General features: G+C 36.7%; 1 long non-coding RNA gene and 1 other non-coding gene across 2 annotated transcripts in view; one reads left to right on the forward strand and one right to left on the reverse strand.

Annotated features, from left to right (window-relative positions):
- Positions 1 to 24,789, forward strand: part of LOC143669834 (uncharacterized) — a 35,381-nt gene that overhangs the window by 5,883 nt on the left and 4,709 nt on the right. The window contains exon 2 of the long non-coding RNA XR_013169085.1: positions 16,566 to 16,715. This is a non-coding gene — a long non-coding RNA (uncharacterized LOC143669834). The remainder of the gene's footprint in view (positions 1 to 16,565; positions 16,716 to 24,789) is intronic.
- Positions 24,593 to 24,699, reverse strand: LOC143670083 (U6 spliceosomal RNA). The gene has a single exon (XR_013169264.1). It is a non-coding gene; the product is annotated as a U6 spliceosomal RNA (small nuclear RNA).

Raw genomic sequence — 24,789 nt, forward strand, 5'->3', positions numbered from 1 at the left:
TTGCATGAATTAATGATGGTTTTTAAAAGTACAGTTTTATTGAGATATATTCACACACCATACAATCCATCCAAAGTATGCAGTCAGTGGCTCACTGTATCATCACACGGTTGTGCATTCATCACCACAATCAATATTAGAAAGTTTTCATTACTCTGAAAAGAAAATTTTAAATATGAAAGAAAACCCCAACTATCCCGTACCCCTTTGTCCGCGCCCCCCTATTGATGACCCCTAGTATCGATGTGATTCATTTGTTACTGTGCGTGAAAGAATATTAAGTATTTCAACTATAGTCCATAGTTTGCAATAAGTATCTTTTCCCTATATACCATTATATTATTAACTCCTGTAAAAGCGTTGTACATTTGTTCTGGTCCATGAAAGAACTTATTTAATTTTCTGTGTTAATCACAGTCGTTATCCACCACAAGGTTTACTCTATTATATACCTTCCCATATTTTATCCTCTAGCTTTCCTTCTGGTAACATGCATGGCTCTAAACTACATCTTTCTACCATGTACACACACCATTCAGCACTATTAATTCTACTTACAATAACATGCTACCGTCACCTCTAAATGTGTTTTGGAGAGAGGTTTTGTTGTTGCTGTTGGGTGGCAGTGTATGTGTGTGTGTGTGTATGTCTATTTTCTGAAAGAGAAAGGAGGGACCTGGGAAGAAACAGAAGGGGATAGGAAAGGGAGAACAGAATGGTATGTGTTTCCCAGGCTACCTGAGAACAAGGGTTCATCCTTATAGGAACAGAGAACTCAAGTAAAAGCTGGAACGGTCATTCTGATGAAGAGCATTATGAAACTTAAGGTATACACCATGTAGGTTGCTTTAAGATTCAGGTCAAAAGTGAAAAACAATATGAGGGAAAAGAACTCTCTTCTCGTTTCTGGGAGGAGGGGACACTGAAGATGTGTCCTGGAATGGCAAAGCAGTGGGAATGTCACTGTGCTTGTCAGAGAAGTGGGGAGCTGAGTTCTCATGACAGCGACCCTTAAGAAAGAAGATGGAGCAGACGATGACTAGCTCATTTTTCTCTCATGCATGTATGGGACCCCTCTGGACTATTGCCACGATACCTTTAGGAAGAACTGGGGGTGGGGGTTGATAGACCCACGTAAGCTACTGAGCTATAAAATATAGTGTTGAGGTTTGCTAGCTGCCAGAAAGCAATATACCAGAAATGGAATGACTTTTAAAAAGGGGAATTTAATAAGTTGCTGATTTAAGCTTCTAAGGCCAAGAAAATGTCCCAATTAAAACAAGTTTATAGAAATGTCCAATCTAAGGCATCCAAGGAAAGATACCTTGGTTCAATAAGTCTGATGACATTCAGGGTGTCTCTCTTAGCTGGAAGGGCACATAGCAAGCATTGCGGCATCTGCTGGCTTTCTCTCCAGACCTCTTGTTTCATGAAGCTCCCCTGGAGGCATTTTACTTATTCATCTCCAAAGCTGCTGGCTGGTGGACTCTCTGCTTTGTGGTTCTGCAGTGTTCTGAAGCTTTCTCCAAAATGCTTCTTCTTTTATAGGATTCCAGTAAAACTAATCAAGACCCATGTAGAATGGGTGGAGACAAGTCTTCATCTAATCAAGTTTAATACCCACAATTGATTGAGTCACATCTCCATGGAGATAACCTAATCAAGTTTCCAGCCTGTAGTACTCAATAGGGATTGGAAGAAACAGCTGCTCCCACAAGATTCATGAGGATTAAAACATGGCTTTTCTAGGGTACATAAATCCTTTCAAACCAGCACAGACAGGTATCAATGTTAATATGATATATGCACATATAGGTATCAATGTTAATATATGTTAATTAACTAATAATAATACAATACTATGAGGTAAAGAAAGGATCACTATTATCATCATTTTGCAGATAGCAAAGCCAGTTGTTGAAATCAAATACCATTTTATTTTTGGGGGGTGCATGGTCTGGGAATCAAACCTGGGTCTTCTCATGAAAGGCAGGCATTCTAACCACTGAACTACCCATGTACCCCCAAATACTATTTTTTTAATCACTTTACTCTGAGTTTTCTCTTACCAAAAGTTCTTTCCTTATACCTCATGAGTAGTGAAGTACTATCAATAGATAACATATAAACCATCAAACACAACATGCTATTTATGATCCTAAATATATTATACATAAGTTACACATATCCCCTCAAAAATGTCTGGAAATCTCATTGTCCACTGATGTTTAAGACAGATGAATATGCACTTTATCGACCTCTAGGGAACACTTTAGGGTAGCTTATTGTTTGTTATCTACAAATGTGCCACCTTTGAATAAAGAAGGAGTGCAACGGTTAAGCTAGTTTTGAGATCCTCTTCCTCAATGCTAAAAATAGAGCATTTTTGCTTTATTTCCAATTATTCCAAAGGGATTAACTAGATATCCTTAATACATTCTAGGAATTGACCTTAGGGGTAAATAAAAACTAAGAATAAACTTCTGAAAAACATGGTAAGGATTAAAATGGTTGTATTTGTGTTAGAATATTTTTCCAAGCTCTTACAGTAAGCTATACCCCTGTTGAGTCAAAGAAAGAAGGAAGAATGTAAGCAGTTCATAAATCATTGGACCCACAGATAGAATCCTGACCCTACAGTTTTGACAATTTGACAATTTTCTGGTTATTTCACCGTGGAAGTTCTCAACGTCACTCTTGCCTTGAAAGGGTTAGGAAAGAGATGTCACCTTCAGTAACAAAGGGAGAAAGCAAATAGATTTTTAGAACTCAGGTGGGAACACAAGCCACTTTGCTTCCTCACTTTTCACATGAGGACAAAATACTTTCAGTCTTGTCAGTTTGCATTTCCTTTGGTTTTACAGATGGCTCTGCTTTAGAACACAAACTGATAGTAGGGCATTGAGCATACATGTACCCCATAAAAACATACATAACTCCATAAAAACCATAATTATCTTAAGCCAACTTCTGTGCTTCAGTTTTCAGCAAAGGTTCAGCGTGGAAGAGTTTGTTACTAGGTTAAAGAGGGTACTAAAATGTAGAAGCCAGGAAAACAAGAACATGTAATAAAACAGACCAAAACAAGAGAAATAATTGACTAAGTCTTAACACCTAAATAAAATCATGACACCTTTTCCAAAATAAAAGTAAGGAAATCCTTAAACTATATATATTATTTTAAAGGATATATTTGCTAATGATAGGACCAAAAAAGATATTCTAATGGACATTAAAAAGAGCTGGATCTGTGAAATTAGACAAATGTCTAATTAGCAAATTAAATCCTTTCATTTCAAATCTGAAAGATATCTATATATACATTTATCAATATGATCACCAGTAGCAAATCTTCAATGTTTGCAGGCCATGCTAATCCCTATAATCTTATTTTTAAACTTAGATTCTTTATTAGTATCTATATTAGAAGAAATTCCTCATGGATTCTTTATTAGTATCTATATTAGAAGAAATTCCTCATATTGTGAGCAGAACTGTAATATTAAACACAGACTTTACAGCCAGATTGCTTGAGTTTAAATTACAGCCTCAGCCCAACTCAATGATGTAATCTTAGGCAAGTTAACTAACCTCTTCATGCCTCAGTTTCTTATCTATAAAATGCAGATAATAATAGTAACTATCTCGTGGGATTAAGTAGGTCAATATACATAAGCACTTAGAAAAATGACCAGCACATAGTAAGTGCTGTATAATTACTATTATTCTGCCTTAGAGTTATTCTTGTGTGTGTAAGAAAAAGACAATTAATAAATGCTTGCATGATTGAGCCAACAAATGAAGTGAACATTAAAGATTAAAACAAAACAAAACAAAACAGATTTTGGACATTTGCAATATCATGAACCTCAAACATTGATTCTTCAAGGAAGAAACTTACCAACTCCTCAACCTCATGCACTAGGGCAAACATCCTCAAAGAGCCACTTTTACTGTGAACAAATTAAGTTTACTGTATAATCTATCCAAGTGTAATCAGTTTATTGAACAGTCTGAACCTAGTGGGAAATGTTTTTTTCTCCAATCGCTGCTTTTAAACATGCTTCATTGGATTTCCCTTTTGGTCCTTGATTCAGGCTCACAGTTTGAGGCTGGGAAAAAGCTAAAATCAAGGTGATACTTTCTTCCCAAAGACTGGTGTTCTGGGTTTGGCTGCTGGTGATGCTTGGTTCTTAGCTTGTCACGTGGCAAGGTGCATGGTGGTGTTTACCGTTTCTCCCTTTTCTTCCAGATTCTCTTGATGTCCAGCTGTCCCTCTGTGACTTTCTCTCTCTTTGAATTTCACTCTGCTTATAAAGGACTCCAGTATCAGCATTAAGACCCCCCAACTGATGTGGACCACACCTTCTTAACTGTAGTAACCTCATCAAAAGATCCTACTTACAAAGGGTTCACACCCACAGGCATGGAATAGATTTAAGAATCTGTTTTTCTGGGGAACATGCAACATCAAACCACCACACCTTGTTTGGGTTTAATCGTTTCCCCCCCCAAAAAAAAAATATGTTGAAGTTCTAACCCCCAGTGCCTGTGAATGTGGCCTTGTATGGAAATAGGACCCTTGCAGATATAATCAAGTTAAGATGTGATCATAGTGGATTATGGCACACCAATATCCGATCACCGATGTCTGTATAAGAAGAGGAAGGGATGCAGGAAGAAGAAGACCATGTGAAGACAGAAACAGAGATTGGAGTGATGCAGCCACAACCCAAGGAACACTTAGTATTCCCCCAAACTGGAAGAGGCAAAGAAGGACCCTCCTCTAGAGGCGTCAGTGGGCGCACAACTGCTAACACCTTTATCTTAGTCTTCTAGACTTCAGAACAATGAGACAATACATTTCTATTATTTTAAGCCACATAGTTTGTGGCACTTTGTTATGGCAGCCCTAGGAAATGAATACACCCGCTATCCCTAAATGTTCTCCTTTCCCCCACCAACCTATTGCCAGAGTCCTCCCTTGCCACAGCCAGCCAACCCTGAAGCAAGGTACTTTAAGATAGCTTCAACCTCGCAACCTTTCACAGCATCCTCTTAAGCCGTGGGAAACTCAAACATTTTTTCATGGCAAATGACAGAAGGGCAGGTGCTCTCTGATGCCCCCTCAGCTTGCTCTGTCATTTTGGTGTTTCAGCCTTCAGTTCCCCCGGTAGGAAATAGACCCCAGTCTCCATATTCATGTTCACCTCAGACATCAAGAAACACATCTACCTTCCATGGACTCTTAACATTCTTTGCTCCTCTGGCAACCCTTGAGAGGGCATAAGAGCTTCTTTTTTTCAGCAAGTCTCTAGCTGTGGACATATGCCAATTTTTCCTTGTTCTAGGTATACCCATCCTCCTTATAGTTTTTTTGGAGCCCTGAGGCAGCTTCAGGGAGGTATTAGAGAAAACACCTCCTTCCTCTACCTGTGAGGAGAGGGGTGAAATGACACAACCCTCCCAACTAAGTCAACAATTCATTACCTCTCTGCATTCCTTGCTTCACCTCTAATTTCTTCCCTTTGTGTTTGTGAGCTGGGGGTGAGTGGGCATTAGGGTAATGATCCTAAAACAGGACTGGATTGGCCATTTTTAGTAAACTCACAAGTTATTTGACTACTTGCATGATCTCTGTGCTAAGCATTGAATCAGTGCAATATCTCAAAATTAACAAGGAAACTATTTGAAATGCTGTATAAAGGTAAAAGAAAAAGAGAAGAGGGACAATTCCTGACAGAAGTCAGTAATGCTATATGAGAGATGAATCAAACACAAATTCTAGTAAATATAATTGAAAGCGTTTATAGCTCTCATTTTTTTAAATCTATGGAAAAAAATTTAGTCTATCAAAAACAGACATTTGAGAAAATACTGAAGCAGTAAATTATTTTTATCTTGAAAATAAAGATGCAGATGCAAAGCATATTTGATTAAAATTGAGTTTGATAGATTGAGCTTTCTTTGCTATGTTATTATGAGCATTCAATTATGTGCACTATTAGTTCTGGAATTTTAGAAAGTGGTCAACTCTTGAAATGATTATTTTTCTCTTCATTAAGCTAAATTAATATTCCTCTGCCCCAAGGCAAATGCTGTTTATAATTTTTCATCATTTCAATTTAGAATTTAGATTATTACCACTAAAACTTCTTAATTTCCTATTAAATTGGAAAATTCAAAACATTCATTGATAACAGTTTTATTAGATTAATAAAATATCATGGTGATACAAAGGCAGTTTCTGAATTATATGAGCTCAATATATGTGAGAGACATACATTATGTATTATATATATAACCAGTTGTTGAGAAAAAAAATGTCATATGATCAATGAACTCTTCCTATCTACTTTCTTGAGAGTCCACTTTCCACATCTCCTCAGCTGTCATTGCCTAGAAACTACCTCTTTATTCTCTACTCACCTAGGAACTAGATCAAATAAGATTATATGAATGGGTTCTGAAAGCCATCGTTTTTCTGTGTTGAGAGGTATTCACGCAGAGAGAATTTCCACAGCTCTTAGCTCTCATTTCCCAACAGCAACACTCTCCCATCTTTAAACAGCATCTGTAGACCTGATACCAACTCCTCATATCTCCCTTCTAATTTCCACTACAAAATCATAGTTGCAGATATTCCTCATTGTCCAATATGAATGCATATTTGAATTTCTCCATGGAAATAATGGTTTGGTTCAGCTCTGTCGTGGCCATCAGAAATTAAGACACGAAAGAGGGCTGATTTTGTGGGTTTAGCCGCCTGCAATTGTTTCTATGAGAAATTATGCCAGTTCCAAACAATGGACAAGAAATACCAATCCAGATATCCTGAATTCTTTAAAATAACAAAGGTAGAAGAGGAAAAAGCTCCTTACACAATTCTAAATGAACAATGTTGCCAAGCTCCTTACACAGTTCACCCTTTCAAAATGAACAGTGTTGCCACAATATCTCATAGAGAAGTACCTCAGGACATCCCCATCATATACAAAATAACAAATTTCCCCTTGGAATTAATTCTTAATTCAATGACGAATAAAACCTTCTTTCATTTATTCCTTTATGATCTGATGAATCAGTCTACTCTCAACCTATCTGCTCTTAACACCTTATTTTTCCCATTAACAAGCCATTGCTTCTTTTTTCCTGTGATATTTCTGCTTCAAAAGTGAAAATTCTGGTAACAAACTAGATGATGGTGGAGCTGACCTTCTCTTGTCTCTCTCACCCAGTGTGACAGAATTTGGTCACTCTTAACCATGCTAAGATGATGGGACAGTGTTGCTGCTGGGAAATGAGAGATAAGAGCTGTGGAAATTTTCCTCTCTATGTGAATGCCTCTCAACACAGAAAAACAATGGTTTTCAGAACCCATTCATAATCTTATCTGATCTAGTTCCTAGGTGAGTAGAGAATAAAGAGGTCATTTCTAGGCAATGACAGCTGAGGAGATGTGGAAAGTGGACTCTCAAGAAGAAAGTAGATAGGAAGAGTTCATTGATCACAGAGTTCAGGTAATATTAGCCTGAATATTTTCACTTTTCTACCATTCACCAGGAGATTGGCTGCATCAGATGTAAGCCATTCTTGAAACTTCCCCAGAGACCCGGGAATCCAGAAGCAGAGACCTTAGTTTCAATATGCATGGTGTGCTGGTCTGAATCTGTGGTGGACCCCAGAAAAGCCATGCCCATTGATCCTTATTCAATATTGCTGAGTGGGAGCATTTTGACTGTTTCCATGCAGATGTGACCCACCCAATTGTGGGTGGTAACTTTTGATTAGATGATTTCCATGGAGGTGTGTCTCCACCCACTGAAGGTGGAGTTGCCTACTGGAATCTTTTAAAAGAGGAAACATTTTGGAGAGAATCCCTTTTTGGTAGAGCCGCATGAAAGCTAGCAGATGATGCCATGTTCGCTATGTGCCCTTCCAGCTGAGAGAGAAGCCCTGACTGTGTTCGCCATGTGCCTTCTCACTTGAGAGAGAAACCCTGAACTTCATTGACCTTCTTGAACCAAGGTATCTTTCCCTGGATGCCTTTGATTGGACATTTCTATAGGCTTGTAATTGGGACATTTTTTTGGCCTTAGAACTGTAACCTGGCAACTCATTAAATTCCCCTTTTTAAAGGCCATTCTGTTTCTGGTATATTGCATTCTGGCAGCTAGCAAACTAGAACACATGGTTTCATCATATATTTAGAAGGAATGTTAGAGATTCTTGAGATTCTCACCAAACTTATTAGAAGTTATTTGGAGATCAGAAACCCTAGAACCTAGGACATTTAAAAAAAATTGTTCTTTCTTATCAAAGTGTACATTTATAGAGTTCAGGAGCAAACTACTTCTAACAGGAACCTCAAAACACTATCACCCCTACTTCTCTATCCATAAAGCAACCACTTCCAACTCTTCTAGCTGATTACTTTGGTGTTTACTTCTAAAGTATGAACATATTCCTGTTTTTAGATTTTTTTTTTTATTTTAGGCATTATCTATTTACAGTCTATTAACTACATAAGGATGTAGCTCTCTTTTGTTCTCAAATCCCACAAATGCATGCATACTCTCCAATGCCTGTATTCTTCCCAGTAGGTAAATATTCAGCATTTATCTTTTGGGAAGATAAATGTTCAGTATTTACATTATCATGACTATGTATGTAATTCAGAAATGAGCCATGTGATAAATTGATTTAAATTCCTTCCCTGCCCAATATTAAATTTACCCTGGAGTCAATAATTGTTTTGTTTTGCTTTTTACCTATTTGCTTAATTTTCTTTGTACTCATCCCAAGGTCAACCTGAAAATTTTCCCCATTTGTCTCAATACGTTCTCAATTCATTTATGTTAGTCATCCAATCAGCTTCATCTTGAAGACATAGCTCCCAGAACTTTCTAACCTTCACCAGTCTCTACCAATTGCCCTTTGTGCTTGATAGATAGCTCTCACTTCAGGATCTCCATTCACCATCAACTGGGGGGGAGACTGAATCTTTTCTGAGTTGGATCTCTTTGTTTCCTACATATCATGTGTTCTAGTTTGCTAGCTGCCAGAATGCGATATACCAGAAATGGACAGCTTTTATAAAGGGGAATGTATTAAGTTGCACATTTATAGTTCTAAACCCATGATAATGTCAAAATTAAAGCAAGGCTATAGAAATGTCCAATCTAAGGCATCCAGGGAGAGATACCTTGGTTTAAGGAAGGCTGATGAAGTCCAGGGTTTCTCTCTCAACTGGAAAAGCACATGGCGAACATGGCAATATCTGCTAGTTTTCTCTTCAGGTTTCTTGTTTCATGAAGCTCCCCCAGAGGTGTTTTCCTTCTTCATCTCCAAAGGTCTCTAGCTGTGTGAACTCTCGTGGTTCTCGTGGCTCTGTTGCTGTCTCCAAAATGCTTCCTCTTTTAAAAGATTCCAGTAAATTAATCAAGACCCACCTGAAATGGGTGGAGTCACATCTCCCTCTAATCAAAGGTTAGTACCCACAATTGGGTGAGTCACATCTCCATGGAAATAATCTAATCAAATGTCCAACCTATAGTCCTAAATAGAGATTAAAAGATCCACAAAATGGATCAGGATTAAAACAGGGCTTTTCTAGGGTATATAATCCTTTCAGATCAGCACATCACATCTCCCTTTTTCTTCATTCACTCCCTTTTTATAACAGACTACACCCTTCAGTAGCCGTCCAAGGAACATAGGAGTACGTATTTTCACTCTCCTTACACTTGATTGGCAAATAATCTGCCCTTGTATATTACTGACAAATTGGCTGAGTATAGCTTTCAGGGTTAGATATTATTTTCCCTTAGAATTTGTTGAGGATATTGCTACATTGTTTTCAGTATTACTTTTATGAAGTCTGAAGTTATTCTAATTCCTATTCCTTTTTATGTGATTTTATTTTATCCCCCCTGGAAGCTTATAGGATCTTCTCTTTGTTTCTATTATTCTGAAATGTTACAAAGGGCCTTGGCATGGATCGATCTTCAACAACTTTGTAGGTTTTGTTCATTCTAGAAAACCATATCCTTCTATTTTAGGAAATGATCTTGACTTATTTTGTTGATGAACTCTTCCCCTCTACTTCTCTGGAATCTCTTCTGGAAACTCCTAAACTTCAGACTGGTATTTTGGTTTTCTTACCTTTTCTCTTCTTATTTGACATTCCTATTTGTCATTTTTGGTTTGGTTTGATTTTCTCAGTACTTTCAGGAAGATTTCCTTAGTATTATCTTCCTAATCATCTGTAGTTCATGTTTACTATCATGTATTTTTTAGTTTCCAAGAAATTTTTTAAGAACTCTTTTTTAATATTTATTTTGAAGCATCCTGTTCTTTTTACATAAATAAAATATATATTTTTTATCTTTGTGTGGTTAATAATGACAGTTATTTTTTGGGGGGGTAATGTTTTTCACTCTGCATAGTCTGTTCCAGTAAATTGAATTTTTTCTCTTGGAGTTGGTTAACTCTCTTTCATTTAGAAACTTTCCTCAGCTATCTAATAGTGCTTGATTATCTTCTCATATTTAAGAAAGGAAGCTGAAAAGCTGATGGGAGCTGTAAGCTCAAGAGCAGTGCTTGTCTACCAAGCATTGTTCATTGGGAACCTTCAATGTCAGTCATTTCAAATCAGCCACAGAGAAGATCCTTCTCTTCTGTTGTCTTGAAGGTAAAAGCCTGACTGCTAGTGTTTCTAGGGCCTGTGGAGAAAGCCAGTAGGGAGCCTCAGCATTGTGCATAGATACCCTTAGCGCCCAGTTTTCACTGTGATGCTTCAGCCCTCAAATATGCTAGATGTTCCTCATTGCAAGACCCAGTTTTTTTTTTTGCTCCATCTAAGGAATAAACCTCCAGTATTATTTCAGGGAGAAGGAGCGGCAGTTATATAGCATCACAGACTAGGAGAAGGGAATCTAAGCATCTCAAACTACTTCTAAAACAGGCATCAAGCAGTTCCCTTAGCTTACCTCTATTCATTTCATACATCCCACCCCCCATTTCCAGAAGTAGCTGGCACTCATAATTCCTAGGTCTTTGGCAACATGCGTTGAGTTAGTTCTTGGATTTCCTGCTGCCAGTTTAAGATCTGGCATTCTCCGGTAATTTACGACTGTCCATATGATTTTCATTGTTTAAAATTTTGTTCTTGCCCCCCAATACATCCTTGTGGGTTTATACCTTTTAAAAAATATTGCTTTACCAGGTTTTGATGGGTTGTGAGGAAAGAATTAAATTAGATTTATGAGTTTAATCTGCCATTTCCCTCTGGAATTTGACCTAGGACTTCTTAAGAATCTAAGAATCAGTTTGAAACCTGAAAAATCTGTAGAAATAACTGTCCCTTATTTTCTCAATTTTATTGACTTATAATTGAAGTACCCTAAACTGCACATATTTAAAGTATAAAATGTGTTCAGTTTTGGCATATATAAATACACACATACACACCCATCACCACAATCAAAATAACACACATTTCTTTGTGCCTGTTTATAACCCCTCTACCCTTCATTCAGTCCCTGAGCAACCACTGATCTTCTTTCTGAGCTATTAGTTGGCATTTTCTAAAATATTGTATAAATGGAATAATATAGTACGTGCTCTTTTTTGCCTGGCTTCTCTCACTCACAACATTATTTTGAGATTTATCGATGTTGATACATATGTCAATATTTCTTTCCTTTTTATTGAAGAATAACATTCCATTTAATGGATATACCACAAATTGTTTATCCATTCACCATTTGATGGACATTTTTTTTTTCCAGTTTGAGAACATTACAAAGTTGTTATGAGCATTTGTGAACAAGTTTTTAGGTTAACATATCTTTTTGTTTCTCTTTGGCAGATACCTAGGAGTAGAATGGTTGGGTCATTTGGTAGATATATATTAAACTTTTTGAGAAATTGCCAATGTATGAAAGTTCATTTCCTCCACATCCTCATTAACACTTGTTATGTCCTTTTCTAAAATCTCAGGAATTCTGGTAGGTATAGAGTGGTGACTCATTGTGGTTTTAATTGGTAGTTCCCCAATAACTGATGATGTTGATCATCTTTTCATGTACTCATTTGCCATCTGTATATTTTCTCTAGTGAAATGTCTGTCCAAATGGTTTGTCCATTTTCTTATCGAATTGTTTGTCCTACTATTGCATTGTATGCATTCCGTATAAATTCTGGATCTGAGTTCTTTTCCTGATTTATGTATTATGAATAATTACTCTTGAGTCTGTGACTTGTCGTTTCACTTTATTAATGGTGTCTTTTGAAAGTGGAGTTTTTTTTATTTAATGAAATCCACTTTGTCAATTTTTTCTTTTATGATTTTTGCATCTTTTGTTCTAAGAAACCTGCCTATTCCAAGTCTACAAGCATATTACAAATGTTTTCTTCTAGAAGTGTTATGGTTTTAGGTTTTACATTTGTATCTGTGATCTACTTTAATTTAGTTTTTGTATGGATCAATATTCATTTTGTTTTCACCCGGTTGATCCAGTACCATTTGTTGAAAAGACTTTCATTTCCTCGATTGAATTTTTTTAGCACCTTTGTCAAGAATTAGTTGACCAAGTATATGTGGGTCTATTACTGGACTCTTTGATCTAAAAATGCATGTGTCAGTTATCGTCATTACTGTAGCTTTATTATATGTCTCAAAATCAGATAGGATAAATTCCCTAAATTCCATACATGAGCCTTTCAATCCATGTACCTGGTTTATCTTCCCATTTATTTTACAACTTTAATTTCTCTTAACAATGTTTTATAGTTTTCAGTGTAGATGTCTTAGGATTTTGGGTTAGATTTATTCTTTGGTATATAATGTTTTTGTCACTATGGTAACTTTTTTTATTTTACTTTCCAATCTTTGCTTCTACAATAAAAGAAAACAGTTGATTTTTATATTAACTTGTTTCCTGTGCCCTTGCTAAATTCATTTATTAGTTCTAGTAGTTGATTTTGAAATTCCCTAAGATCTGCCAAGTGAACAATCTGCAAAAAGGCCCAGTTTTACTTCTTCCTTTGCAATCTTTATAATTTTCTTAATTGATGGGGTGAAAGCTGTAAACCTTTCTTTGTTTCCAATCTCAAGAGGAAACAAATATTATATATATAAATATATATGTGTGTTGGTATGTGTGTGTGGAGATAAATATATATATTCCTATTGTTTGCAAATATGGGAGAATGCTGATCTTGTCACTAATTATATTGTTGCCACACTTCCATATCAGTACACATGTTCTCATAACATCTGTTTTAAGGCTATCTAATATTCCATTTATAACATAATTTACTTAATCATTCCTTTAAGTATGGATATTTAGGTTATTGTGGTGGTTTGAAGCTGTATGTGCCCCCAGAAAAACATATTCTTAATTCTGATTTATTCTTGTGGGTTTAAACCCAGTGTAAGTAAGATCTTTTCTATAAAATAATATTTTTATTGAGAAACCTTCAGACACATTCAGTCCGACGATATTATACAATCAGTGACTCACAATATCATCATATAGTTGATGATTACCATGATCATTTTTAGAAAATTTGCATAACTCCAGAAAAAGAAATAAAAAGAAAAAAGTTATACATCCCATATCCCTTACTGACCCATATCTCATCCCATATCTCTCACTGACCACCAGTATTTCGATATGCCCAATGTATTACCCTTTATCCCCCCAATTATTTATTTATCTTTATCCTTTTTTTTTTTTTTTTTTACTCATCTGTCTATACCCTGGGTAAAAGGAGCATCAGACACAAGGTTTTCACAATGATGCAGTCACATTGTAAAAGCTGTGCACTTACACGGTCATCTTCAAGGATCAAGGCTGCTGGAATACAGTTCAACATCTTCAGGTACTTCCTGCCAGCCACTCCAATATACCATTATGTCTATGTAATACATAAGAGTAACCTCCAGGATAACCTCTTGATTCTGAATTCTCTCAGCCACGGAAACTTTATTTTGTCTCATTTCTCTCTTCCCCCTTTTGATCAAGAAGGTTTCTTCAATCCCTTGATGTCATGTCCTGCCTCACCCACAGAAGTATGGTTCCACCTTCCTAGGGAGATTTATGTATCTGGGAGTCATGTCCCACTAGGGAGGAGGGCAGTGAGTTCACCTGCTGAGTTGGCTTAGAGAGAGAGGTCACATCTGAGCAACAAAAGAGGTTCTCTGGGGGTGATACTTAGGCATAATTATCAGTAGGCTGAGTTTTTCCTTTGCAGGATTAAGCTTCATAGGTGTGAGCCCCAAAATCATGGGTTCAGCCTATTGAATTGATTGTCCCCACTGCTTGCAAGAATATTAGGAATTCTCCAGATGGAGAAGTTGAATATTTCCTCCTTTCTCCCCAGTCTCCCAAGAGGACTTTGCAAATTTTTTTTTATTCTCTGCCCAAATTACTCCAGGATGTATCAGGGCATCACACTAACCTCAACAAACCAACAAGATCTTATGCCTTATTCAAGATTCTGTGTAATTATGGTGTTCAAATAAACTGGCCATACAAGTTAAATTAGGTAATACACTACCCAAAATATAAATTTTGCACCAAATAAACATTTCTTCCTTTGGTCTTGCACAGTTCTCTCTTTGGTCTCACAAAAAAGTTGAAGTGGACCATATTATCCTTTACCTAGTATTTTGATTTTCCTTAATCCTATCCAGATCAGCTTCATTCATATCTCTAGTCAAAGTCTCATCACTTTTTCAGCTTTTTTAATAGTTGCTGAATGGGGTAATGCTGACTTAATAGCTTCAGTTTTCTAGCTCTGAGTCTCAGATGTCACATAAATACACAAAGTTTCAGGGAATGACCAAGTTATATACAAATAGCTCAGTATCTCAGAATTCAGAAATAAGAGTTACAACTCCTAAATATAGGTGACTGCTTGCAACCCAGAACCCTTTATAATAGACCCCAACCTGTTAACTCATGCTCTCAACTTCAGGTCTCCAAGTTTGTATATTTATTTAGTACATATGAGTGAGGCATGATAGTATTTGTTTTTTGTTTCTGACATTTTATTCAACATACAGTCCTTATGTTTCATTCACCTAGTTGCATGCCTCACTAATTAATTCCTTCTTGCAGGTGCTCAGTAGTCTGTTGTATGTAAACAGCACAGTTCCCCTTTCCATTCCCCAGTCATTGTACCCTTAGAGCACCTCCATCCATTGCAAATCTCAAACAGTGCTACCATAAACCCCACTGTACAAATGTCCATTACTGTCCCCACACTCAGTTCCTCCAAGTATATACTGAGCAAAAGGGTTGCAGGATCATATGACAATCCCATCTCTAGCCTCCAAGGAACCACCTCACTGCCCTCCAGAGGGGCTGCACCTCCCACCTTCCCTACCAACAGTGAATAGGTCCTTCTCTTTCTCCACATTTTCTCAAACACTTGTTTCTTTTTCATTTTTTAAAAGTTTTATTCATACATCATACCTTCCAACCTAAGTAAATAGCCATGCCTTCATCACCATCATCTGTATGAAGATATTTCCTTTTCTTCTGCAAAGAATCCATATCTCTCCCCCATGCCCCCAAACTTGTTGGCATTTAGTGTTGGCATAATGCCTTTGTTACATTCAGGGGAAGCATCTTACAATTTTTACTGTTGATTATAGACCCTAGTTTGCATTGATTGTATTTTTCCCTGTATGCCATCCCATTCCCAACACTTTGAAATGCTGGCATTCATTTGTTCTCTCTCATCTAAAGACATTCTTATATTTGTGCATTTAATCATCATCATTGATCACTCTAGATTTTACGAAATAATGAACTCAAGTCTTTATCTTCTATCCTGGTGTCACACATGCCCCTAACCCTCCTCTTTCCACCATACTCCCACTCATCTTTGTTCAGTATACTTACAATATTGTGCTGCCATGAGATAGTATTGTGCTATCCACTTTTAGACCTATACAATCAATCCTATTGAACATTTCATACTGCTTTAGCATCAAATGCCCAATCTCTGTCCTCTGTCTATCTCCTGACATCCTGTGTTCTCAACTTTAACTCTCAAAGTTCGCTCATTAATGTAAGTTCATTAAGACCATACAGTATTTGTCCTTTTGTTTCTGGTTTATTTCACTCAATATAATGTCCTCAAGGTTTACCCTTGAGGACATTTGGTGCATGCTTCATAACTTTATTCTGTCTTATAGCTATATAATATTCTATCATGTATATAAACCACAGCTTGTTTAGCCACTCGTCCATTGATGGACATTTGAGCTACTTTCATCTCTTGGCAATTGTAAATAATGCTGCAATAGCCATTGGTGTGCAGATGTCTGTTTATGTCCTTGCATTCAATTCCTCTGGATATATACCTAGTAACGGGATTGCTGGATCATATGGTAATTCTATACTTAGCTTCCTAGGAACTACCACATTGCCTTCCAGAGCAGTTGCACCAAAAGTAGAATCTTTTGACTAGATAACTTCAGTTAAGGTGTGACCCAGCTCTTTTAGCATAGGTCTTAATCCTCTTATTGCTGTCCTTTATAACAGGAATGAATACGGAGAAAGAGAAAGCCACAGAAGCAAGAAGCTGAAATTGATAGAACCCAGAAGAGAAGGGAGACACCAGCAATTCTGCCACAGGCCTTGTCATGTAAAAGAGAAATCCAGGATCACCGGCCGCTGGTCTTTGGGAAGAAGGTATCATCTTGATGATGCCTTGATTTGGATATTTTCACAGCTTCCATCTGTAAGCTGAAAAATTCCCAATGTTTAAGCCAATGCATTTCATGGTATCTGCTTTAAGCAGCCTAAGAAACTAAAAAAGTTATTTACAGGCTTGTAATATTAAGAACACTAATATGATGAATATCCTTGTAGCCATATCATTGAATATCACCTCATTTATTGACTTAATTTAAATTCCTGAATGGAAAATTAATAGATCACAGGATTCGTACATATTTTTTTAACCTACTGTTTTAAACTGTAAGTCTAATGACTATGTATTAAGCAATCTAGCTCCATGACAAATAATATTTCAGTACGCCACTTTTTATTCCCTGAAATCGCTCCTGTTCCCCTTTTGTCTGCTTCTATTTTGCTTTATCCTTGGCCTTTCTTTCATTGTCATTTTCTACTAACCTGGGAATCATCCTGTATTTTTCCTACTTTCTCTCAACACTGCAGATTAAATTCTATTAATTCTACTTCCCTGACATCTCTCATAGCTTCTTTCTCATTTTCCTCCCTGCTATCATTACCTTTTTTAATACTCCTGCCCTTTCTTCATCTGGATAGCATAGCAGGTCACCTTGTTTCCAGCCTTGCTTCTTTCTAGCAAAGAAGTCTAATCTCTTCACTGTAAGTAATCTGTCTTCAACTTAGATCAAATCTGTAACACAGGATACTTCTCTTCCTAGGACCATTCAGTGACCCTCCAACATCTATGTGATAAAACCCAAACTACTTTTGACAATATTCTAAGCCCTCCCTAATTTGATCAAGTCCTCCTTAATTGTTTGGATACATTTCCAAACTTGTCTGCTCTCACACATTCAGGATGTACCATTCTGTTTCCACCTCCAGATGTTTGCACATCCTATTTCATTTATGTGGACCGCTTTTCCTCCACATTCTGCCTGGCACGTGTCTACTCATCTTTCGATCTCAGCTCACAGGTCTTCCACTTTGAGAACTTCCCTGATTCAACCAAGCTGAGTCAATCATTCTCCCTTTTGTGCCACTACTATATCTCATATTTATTTTTATCATGGACCTTGTAACATTGCATTAGCTTGTCTCTCTCATTTACAAAACTATGCAAGCTACTCAAGTTCAAGGATGATGTTTTATCTCACTATTAACCATTCTCCTGATCCACAGAAGAAAGTAAATTGAGTTTGTATCTTGTCCTAAGCATTTCACACTCTATCTCACTTAACCCTTAACATCTAGGGAGAAATGCATTATAATTTCCATTTTATATTTGAGGAAACTGAGCACCAGTGCAGGACATGCTGTGGATAAGCAGCTGAGCTGGGATTAAGCCCCAGACATCCCTGTCTACCAAGATAGTATCCTTTCCTTCTCTGCACTGAAATGAAGTGAATCAGTGTATCCATCATCTCTGCAGCCTCTTCCTCCTGTCCATCCACTAGGAATGAAAAGAAGTAGCCGTTGTTTGAAAATATGGCAGACTCAGATTCTAATTCCTAGTTCTGCCTCCTATTGGTCATGTGCCCTTTAAAAATCATGAGCCACCATAGGTTGAACTATCTTTTTCATAGACTATTGTGAGGATTAAATGAAGTAAACCACTTAATGCATAGTGGATATGGATAGCCCTTCATTCCCTTTATTAATAACTGCTCTTTGAAAGGCCACATCAAAAACTGAGTTATACATATTGGACTCATTAAAATCACTGAAAACAAAAGTTCAGTTTTCAAACATGGCCATCGTTTGAACTCTGCACTCTTTGCTCTTAGCTAGTTTCTGTTTTCAATTTCCTTGGATCTGGTTCTCATCTTAACATAGGTGAAAATCACATGGCTACGTAGGCAAGGTATGAGTTTTACCGTGTATGCTTTTTTTTCTCAAGTCAAACTAACAAATGTTTTAGGGAGTATGTATTATGTGCCAGTTTGTGTACCTCAAAAAAAGGCTCATTTTTTTAAATCCAAACTAGAAGTATCTAACTTTTAATGCTGAACTGTTTGGATTGTTTCCAAAACTGGAATTTACCCACAAAGGATGCATACTTGCTACTCTTGGGTACATTCAAAAGAATGTGATAAGCAGCATCTTTGGTGGAAAAAAACAATGGAAAGGGAATCCGAAGAATTTCCTTCAAAATTCAACCTATTATTACCAACAGTGTGACCTTAGGAAAGTCACAGAACCTCACTGAATTTGTTTTTTGTTTTGTTTTTATTCTGCAAAATAATCACGGAGGTATCTGCCTTATTAACTTTTAGTGATTTTAGCTACCATAATTAAGTGTATAATTTCCCAGCTAATTTTTTAAAAATGAAACTACAGTAGTCATTAGTGCTGCTCATGAAGTATTCCTGGTTTTCCTTCCAGGAAAACAGAAGGACTGTACTTCCCACCTTTTAGTTATATGTGATGATGTGATTTATTCTTACCAATGAAATTGTGTGTGAAAATGACATGTATCAGTAACTTTAAGAGCCAAAATCTAGTTAAAATACTGTATCTTTTCTGTGCTACAAAAGTGGCAATGATGCTGTTAGTGGTTAAGAGGCACCCCATGACATATATGTAGCATGACTAAGAAATAAATCTTGTTTTAAGCAACTAGAGATTTGGGGGTTACTTATTGCTAGAGTGTAAGCTCACCTATTTTGACCTATATAGGAAGAAATATCCATATGGACACATGGGTAAATTAATTTAAAAAATAGTTTTATTATTTTTTAGCAACAGCTAATAAATAATAAGAGTTGACGACTCCTGAGTGCTCTCCATATTCCAAGAACTGCTATGCACTTTATATGTGTGGACTCGTCCATTTTCACAGTACACCACGAGATATCTGCAATATTATTATTATTATTAATTCATAGGGGCAAAAAAAGTTAAGTAACAAAGGGAACCAAGTTCCAGACAAATCTTTCTGACTCGGAAGACTCTGCACTGCATTGCATTACCACCAAGGCCCCTTCTTCACGATCAGCATTCTCATTCCCTCAACTGCCAGAGGCATTGGCTATCAAGGAATGAGAACTTATCCTTCCCTGGCAATTGCCCTCAGGGACAGGGAGCTGCCTCACCCAATGTTATACCCCTTCCCTTTGGGCACCCCAGTTGATTGGTAGTTGCAGGGGTGCAATGGTCTGATGGCCTTACTTCAGTTTAGAATATATGTCTAGGGCCATCTGGTACAGCTCCCTGAACGATGGGCTTAAATTTTGTTGCAACTGCATTGCAATTCCCCTTCTCCCTTTTCCCTTTCCTGTTTTCCAAGAGCATTCCTCAATAAGTATCCTACATATACACCTCAAGAGTCTCAGAATATGGGAACCCAAGCGTCTCAGAGCCCAGGGAATCCAAGCAACACTAGCACCCTCTATGTATACTGCTAGATGGTCATTGAAACATATACAAACTATGTACAACTCAGTCCATAATTAATTGCCAGAGAACTGGCATACATCATATGAGAAAGTAAAGGTCACTGGGTTAGCTCTGGAAGGTCTGGAATGAAGAGACCTCTCAAAAGTTAAAGGAGATGGAATCTTCTAATTTCTCAATTGAATTCAGTATACTTCTCTCATAAATGTCATCTGTTGTAGTTGTTTAAATTCAGAGAAAAATTCAAAGAAAGAACCACATATTTTGTACATAACTAATGATAGCTGGTCTTTATTGACATTCCTTCATTCATAAGTATAAATGGAAAATTGTCTCAGGGTTATATAACTCATGAGTAAGTCCTCTTCATTACACTCATGAAGACAGATGTCTCAAGAAACTAGAAGCAATGTATCTTTACTGTGCCAGGTATTATATATCTCTGTTTTAGTTATACATGAAAATACTATCCAAAACTGATATCTTAAGTTGATTTCTAAGAAATGATGAATGAACCCAAAATTTAATCCACAATCCACCAGCTCTCCATTGAACTTCTCAGTTTACATGACATCCAATTCCAGTTACATTTAAACTCAGCTAAGTATTAGTTCTGACATATTTCTTTCACTGTAATTCTGTATTTCTCACAACTTAAACTCTATCCTAGTGTCAGCTGTCTACATTTCCTCAGAGAGGAAATAAATTTTGTAAAACTCAAAGAGATAAGCAGAATCATAGAGCAGTAACAAAATAGGCCAGATTACAAAAACCAAGAGCCTAAATGGACCTATGTAATTAAAACAAACATTATCATCTACTTGAATTTGATATATGAATACCTTATGCATTGTACATTCTGCTTATACATTTCCACTATATACTAATTTAGATTAATGGCCAAGTTATGTAGAGTTCAGTAGAAATAAGATTATTATATTTTCTTAAAGCAAAGTTTGCACTAACCTTACTTTCAGGTTTATAAGCTCATACTCAGAAGCTGCTTTTTCCTCTCCCAGGTGCTATGCCTTCTACTCAGCTAAGCCACAGTTTTATACCTTTGTGGTATCAATTGCTAGGCTTCCACTCCTCTTGGTTATCCAGAAGATATATATTATGCTTTTTTATTCACTTAACACATTTTCTATCAAAATTATTTTCATCCCTAAAATACTGATGCATCAATGTAAAAACACTTCATTTAAAATGAGATTTCAAAGGAACATCTATCTAGATATATGAAAATACTTCCCTCACTGCATTTTTTTTTGTATGCTATATGGTGGGGTCACATTTCATTCTTTTCCCATGTGAGTATCCCATTTGTTTGTTTTTTCTTTCTTTGCTTGTTTGTTTGCTTGTTTTTTGGGAAGTACATGGGCTGGGAATGGAAACCAAGTTTCCCGCATGGCAGGCAAGAATTCTACCGCTGAACTACCTTCCACCCCCCTCACTACATTGTATTTCCTATGAATAATTACTGGATCTGAACCTGGCACTGCCCAGGACAGAGTAGTTCAAATTCACTGTAAACCCCCAAGTCAGAGAGAACACATCCCAAACTCACCCAGGGCTCTCAGCCAAGTGCATTCACTAACAACAAATCCTGAGACAGAATTAGATAAAATCTTCATCATCATCATAACTATAGGAAGTGTTTCTGGTTAAGAGGATATAGTAAGCAGAAAAGTGTATAATTTTTCAAAAAAAAAGTGTTTGTTTTCAAAGAAAAGAATTATAGTTTCTTCTCATAGAGTAGTTTCTTCTCAATATATTACTGAAGAGTATTAAATTTCATTAAATCTTTCTCTAAATGATTATAAATTCTCAATTAGCAAAGGCCAGATTTTGCAGATTTTATTGCAGCATATATTTTAGATAGCATGTGATAATCAGGCAGGTGTAGCTTACTTCCTATAAATAATTTACCCAATTTTTAAAGAGAGATGGTATAACTGGTTCAGAACACGGGCTCTGAAGCAAGAGCGTCTGAATTTGAGTATTGGCCTTACCACTTCCTAGCTACATGACCCTGGACCATTTATCTCACTCCCTGTGTCTCATTTTCCTCACCTGATGTCTGGAAATGGTAATAACTGTACCTACTTCATAGGATTGTTACGAAGATTAAATGCAGTAATATGTATCCAACAATTAGAGCAGTGCCTAGCATATGGTAATCACTCCAAAAGCATTCGCTACCCAATTTTGCCAGTTAATTTTTCCTTGCTGAAAAGCTGACTTGTAAATTCCCCAAATTTTCTGTCCTAGTTTAGACACTCACGGAATCTGTTTTGTTTGCATTTAATGTTTTAAACTTCCTGTCATTGAAAAATGTGTACATAACACTGGACATGCACATAAACAACATGAAGTAAATTTTTTTAAAAAGCTTGGCATTTTAAAGAATGTGACCTACTTGCTTTTGGTCTGTGAATAGCCCAGACTTTCATTCCCAAAGCTTAGAACATAAGAAATGCCACACTGAGTTGCAATTCCAGTCATCATTCTCTCTAAGTCAACATTCTCTCTGTAACAATAGTACCTAGAAGAAGGCACCATGGGATAAAGTGGCTGCCTTCCAGGTACTGGACATAAAGCATTTAAGAATGTATACAACAGTCTGACTACTCTTGGGCCAACAATCACCTATCATTTATTAATTTATGTCAATCTTCTTGAATAATCATGTTACATTTTAACCTAGTCCACCCTCTGGGGATGATCGTTGTATGGGCATATTTCTTTCTTCTTGTATTTATCCTAAAAACTTCATTTTTAATCCATATGATGTACGTTTTTGTTCTACAATTCCACAAATAAGGAAAGTAATATTAAAGTAAGAAAAAAAAGAGGAGTTGTGAAGATAGCATATCAGTTGAAAGGCATTGTAGAATTTTAAACTTAGTTCTGAGGAGACTTTCTAATATGATGATGAAAATGCTTAAGAATTGGCAATTCATTATAATAGAAGCAGTGGCTATTTACTGGGCTTAGTTTCTTATTTTATTTGCTATAAAGTTTCATTTTATTGTGCTTCATAAATTCTGTGTTTTCTACAAATTGAGGTTTGGGGCAACCCTGCATTGAGCAAGTCTATTGATACCATTTTTCCAAAACATCTTGAGTTCACTTCATGTCTCTGCATCACATTTTGGTAATTATCTCAGTATTTTGAAATTTTCCATTATTATTATATCTCTTATGGTTATATGTGATCGTGAACTTTGATGTTACTATTGTAATTGTTTTGGGGCTATACCCACATAAGACAGAGAGCTTAGATAATAAATGTGTGCGTTCTGACTGCTCCACCAACTAGCCATTCCCCTATCTCTCTCCCTCTCCTCAGGCCTCCCAATTCCCTGAGACACAACAGTATTGAAATTAGGTCATTTAATAAGTATACAGTGGCCTCAGTGTTCAAGTGAAAGGAAGTGTTTTAGTTTGCTGGAGCAGTGTACCAGAAATGGGTTGGCTTTTATTAACTTAAACATTTACAATTCTAAGGCCATGAAACTGTCCAAATTAAGGCAGCAACAGCGTGATACCTTCTCTGAAGAAAGGCTGCTGGCATCTGGGACACCTATGCCTCATGGGAAGGCACATGGCCAGAGTCTGCTGGTTCTTCTCTCCTGGGTTCCTCTGATACATCTGGGGAGCAAAGTAAATTGAAAACCTTCTGGAAAGGATTCACCATTCTAGTGCCATTAAGGGCATTCATGATTCATGGAGGTCAAAATAGCAACATTAACAGGGGGTTGATAGAAGTTGATTTTAGCCCTCATGAATGACTTTGAAGAGTTCAAGAGTTGGGTGGAAGAAATCATCACAAATGTGGTGGAAATAGCAAGAGAACTACCATTAAAAGTGGAGCCTAAATATGTAACTGACTTGCTGAAATCTCATGATAAAGTTTGAATAGAAGAGGACTTGCTTCTTATGGAGGTGCAAAGAAAGTGGTTTCTTCAGTTGGAATCTACTCCTGCTGAAGATGCTGTGAACACCACTGAAATGGCATCCAAGATTTAGAATACTACCTCAACTTACTTGATAAAGCAGCAGCAGGGCTTAAGAAAATTGACTCCAGTTTTGAAAGAAGTCCTACTGTGGGTAAGCAAACAGCATCGCATGCTACAGAGAAATCTTTCATGAAAGGAAAAGTCAATCGATGCAGTAAACATCATTGTCTTCTTTTAAGAAGTTGTCATAACCACCATCCTGATAAGTCAGCAGCCACAAACATGGAGGCGAGACGCTCCATCAACAAAAAGATGGATACTCTCTATAGGCGCAAATGATGGTTGGCATTTTTTAGCAATAAAGTATTTTTAATTAAAGTAGGCACATTTTTTAGACGTAATGCCATTGTACACTTAAAAGACTATAGTATAGTGTAAACATAACTTTTTTTGGAGGGGTCTTTTAAAAATTTTTTTTAATTAATATATATAAAATTTTTTTAAATTAATGTATATATAAATATGGAATGCTTCATCAATTTGTGTGTCATCCTTGTGCCAGGGCCAAGCTAATCTTATCTGTATCGTTCCAATTTTAGTGTATGTGCTACCAAGGTGAGCACTGAACATAACTTTTATAAGCAGTGGGAAACCAAAAAAAATCATGTGACTTGTTTTACTGCAATAATAACTTTTTCATGATGGTCTGGAAT

This window comes from Tamandua tetradactyla, chromosome 26, assembly GCF_023851605.1.
Source record: "Tamandua tetradactyla isolate mTamTet1 chromosome 26, mTamTet1.pri, whole genome shotgun sequence".
NCBI lineage: Eukaryota > Metazoa > Chordata > Mammalia > Pilosa > Myrmecophagidae > Tamandua > Tamandua tetradactyla.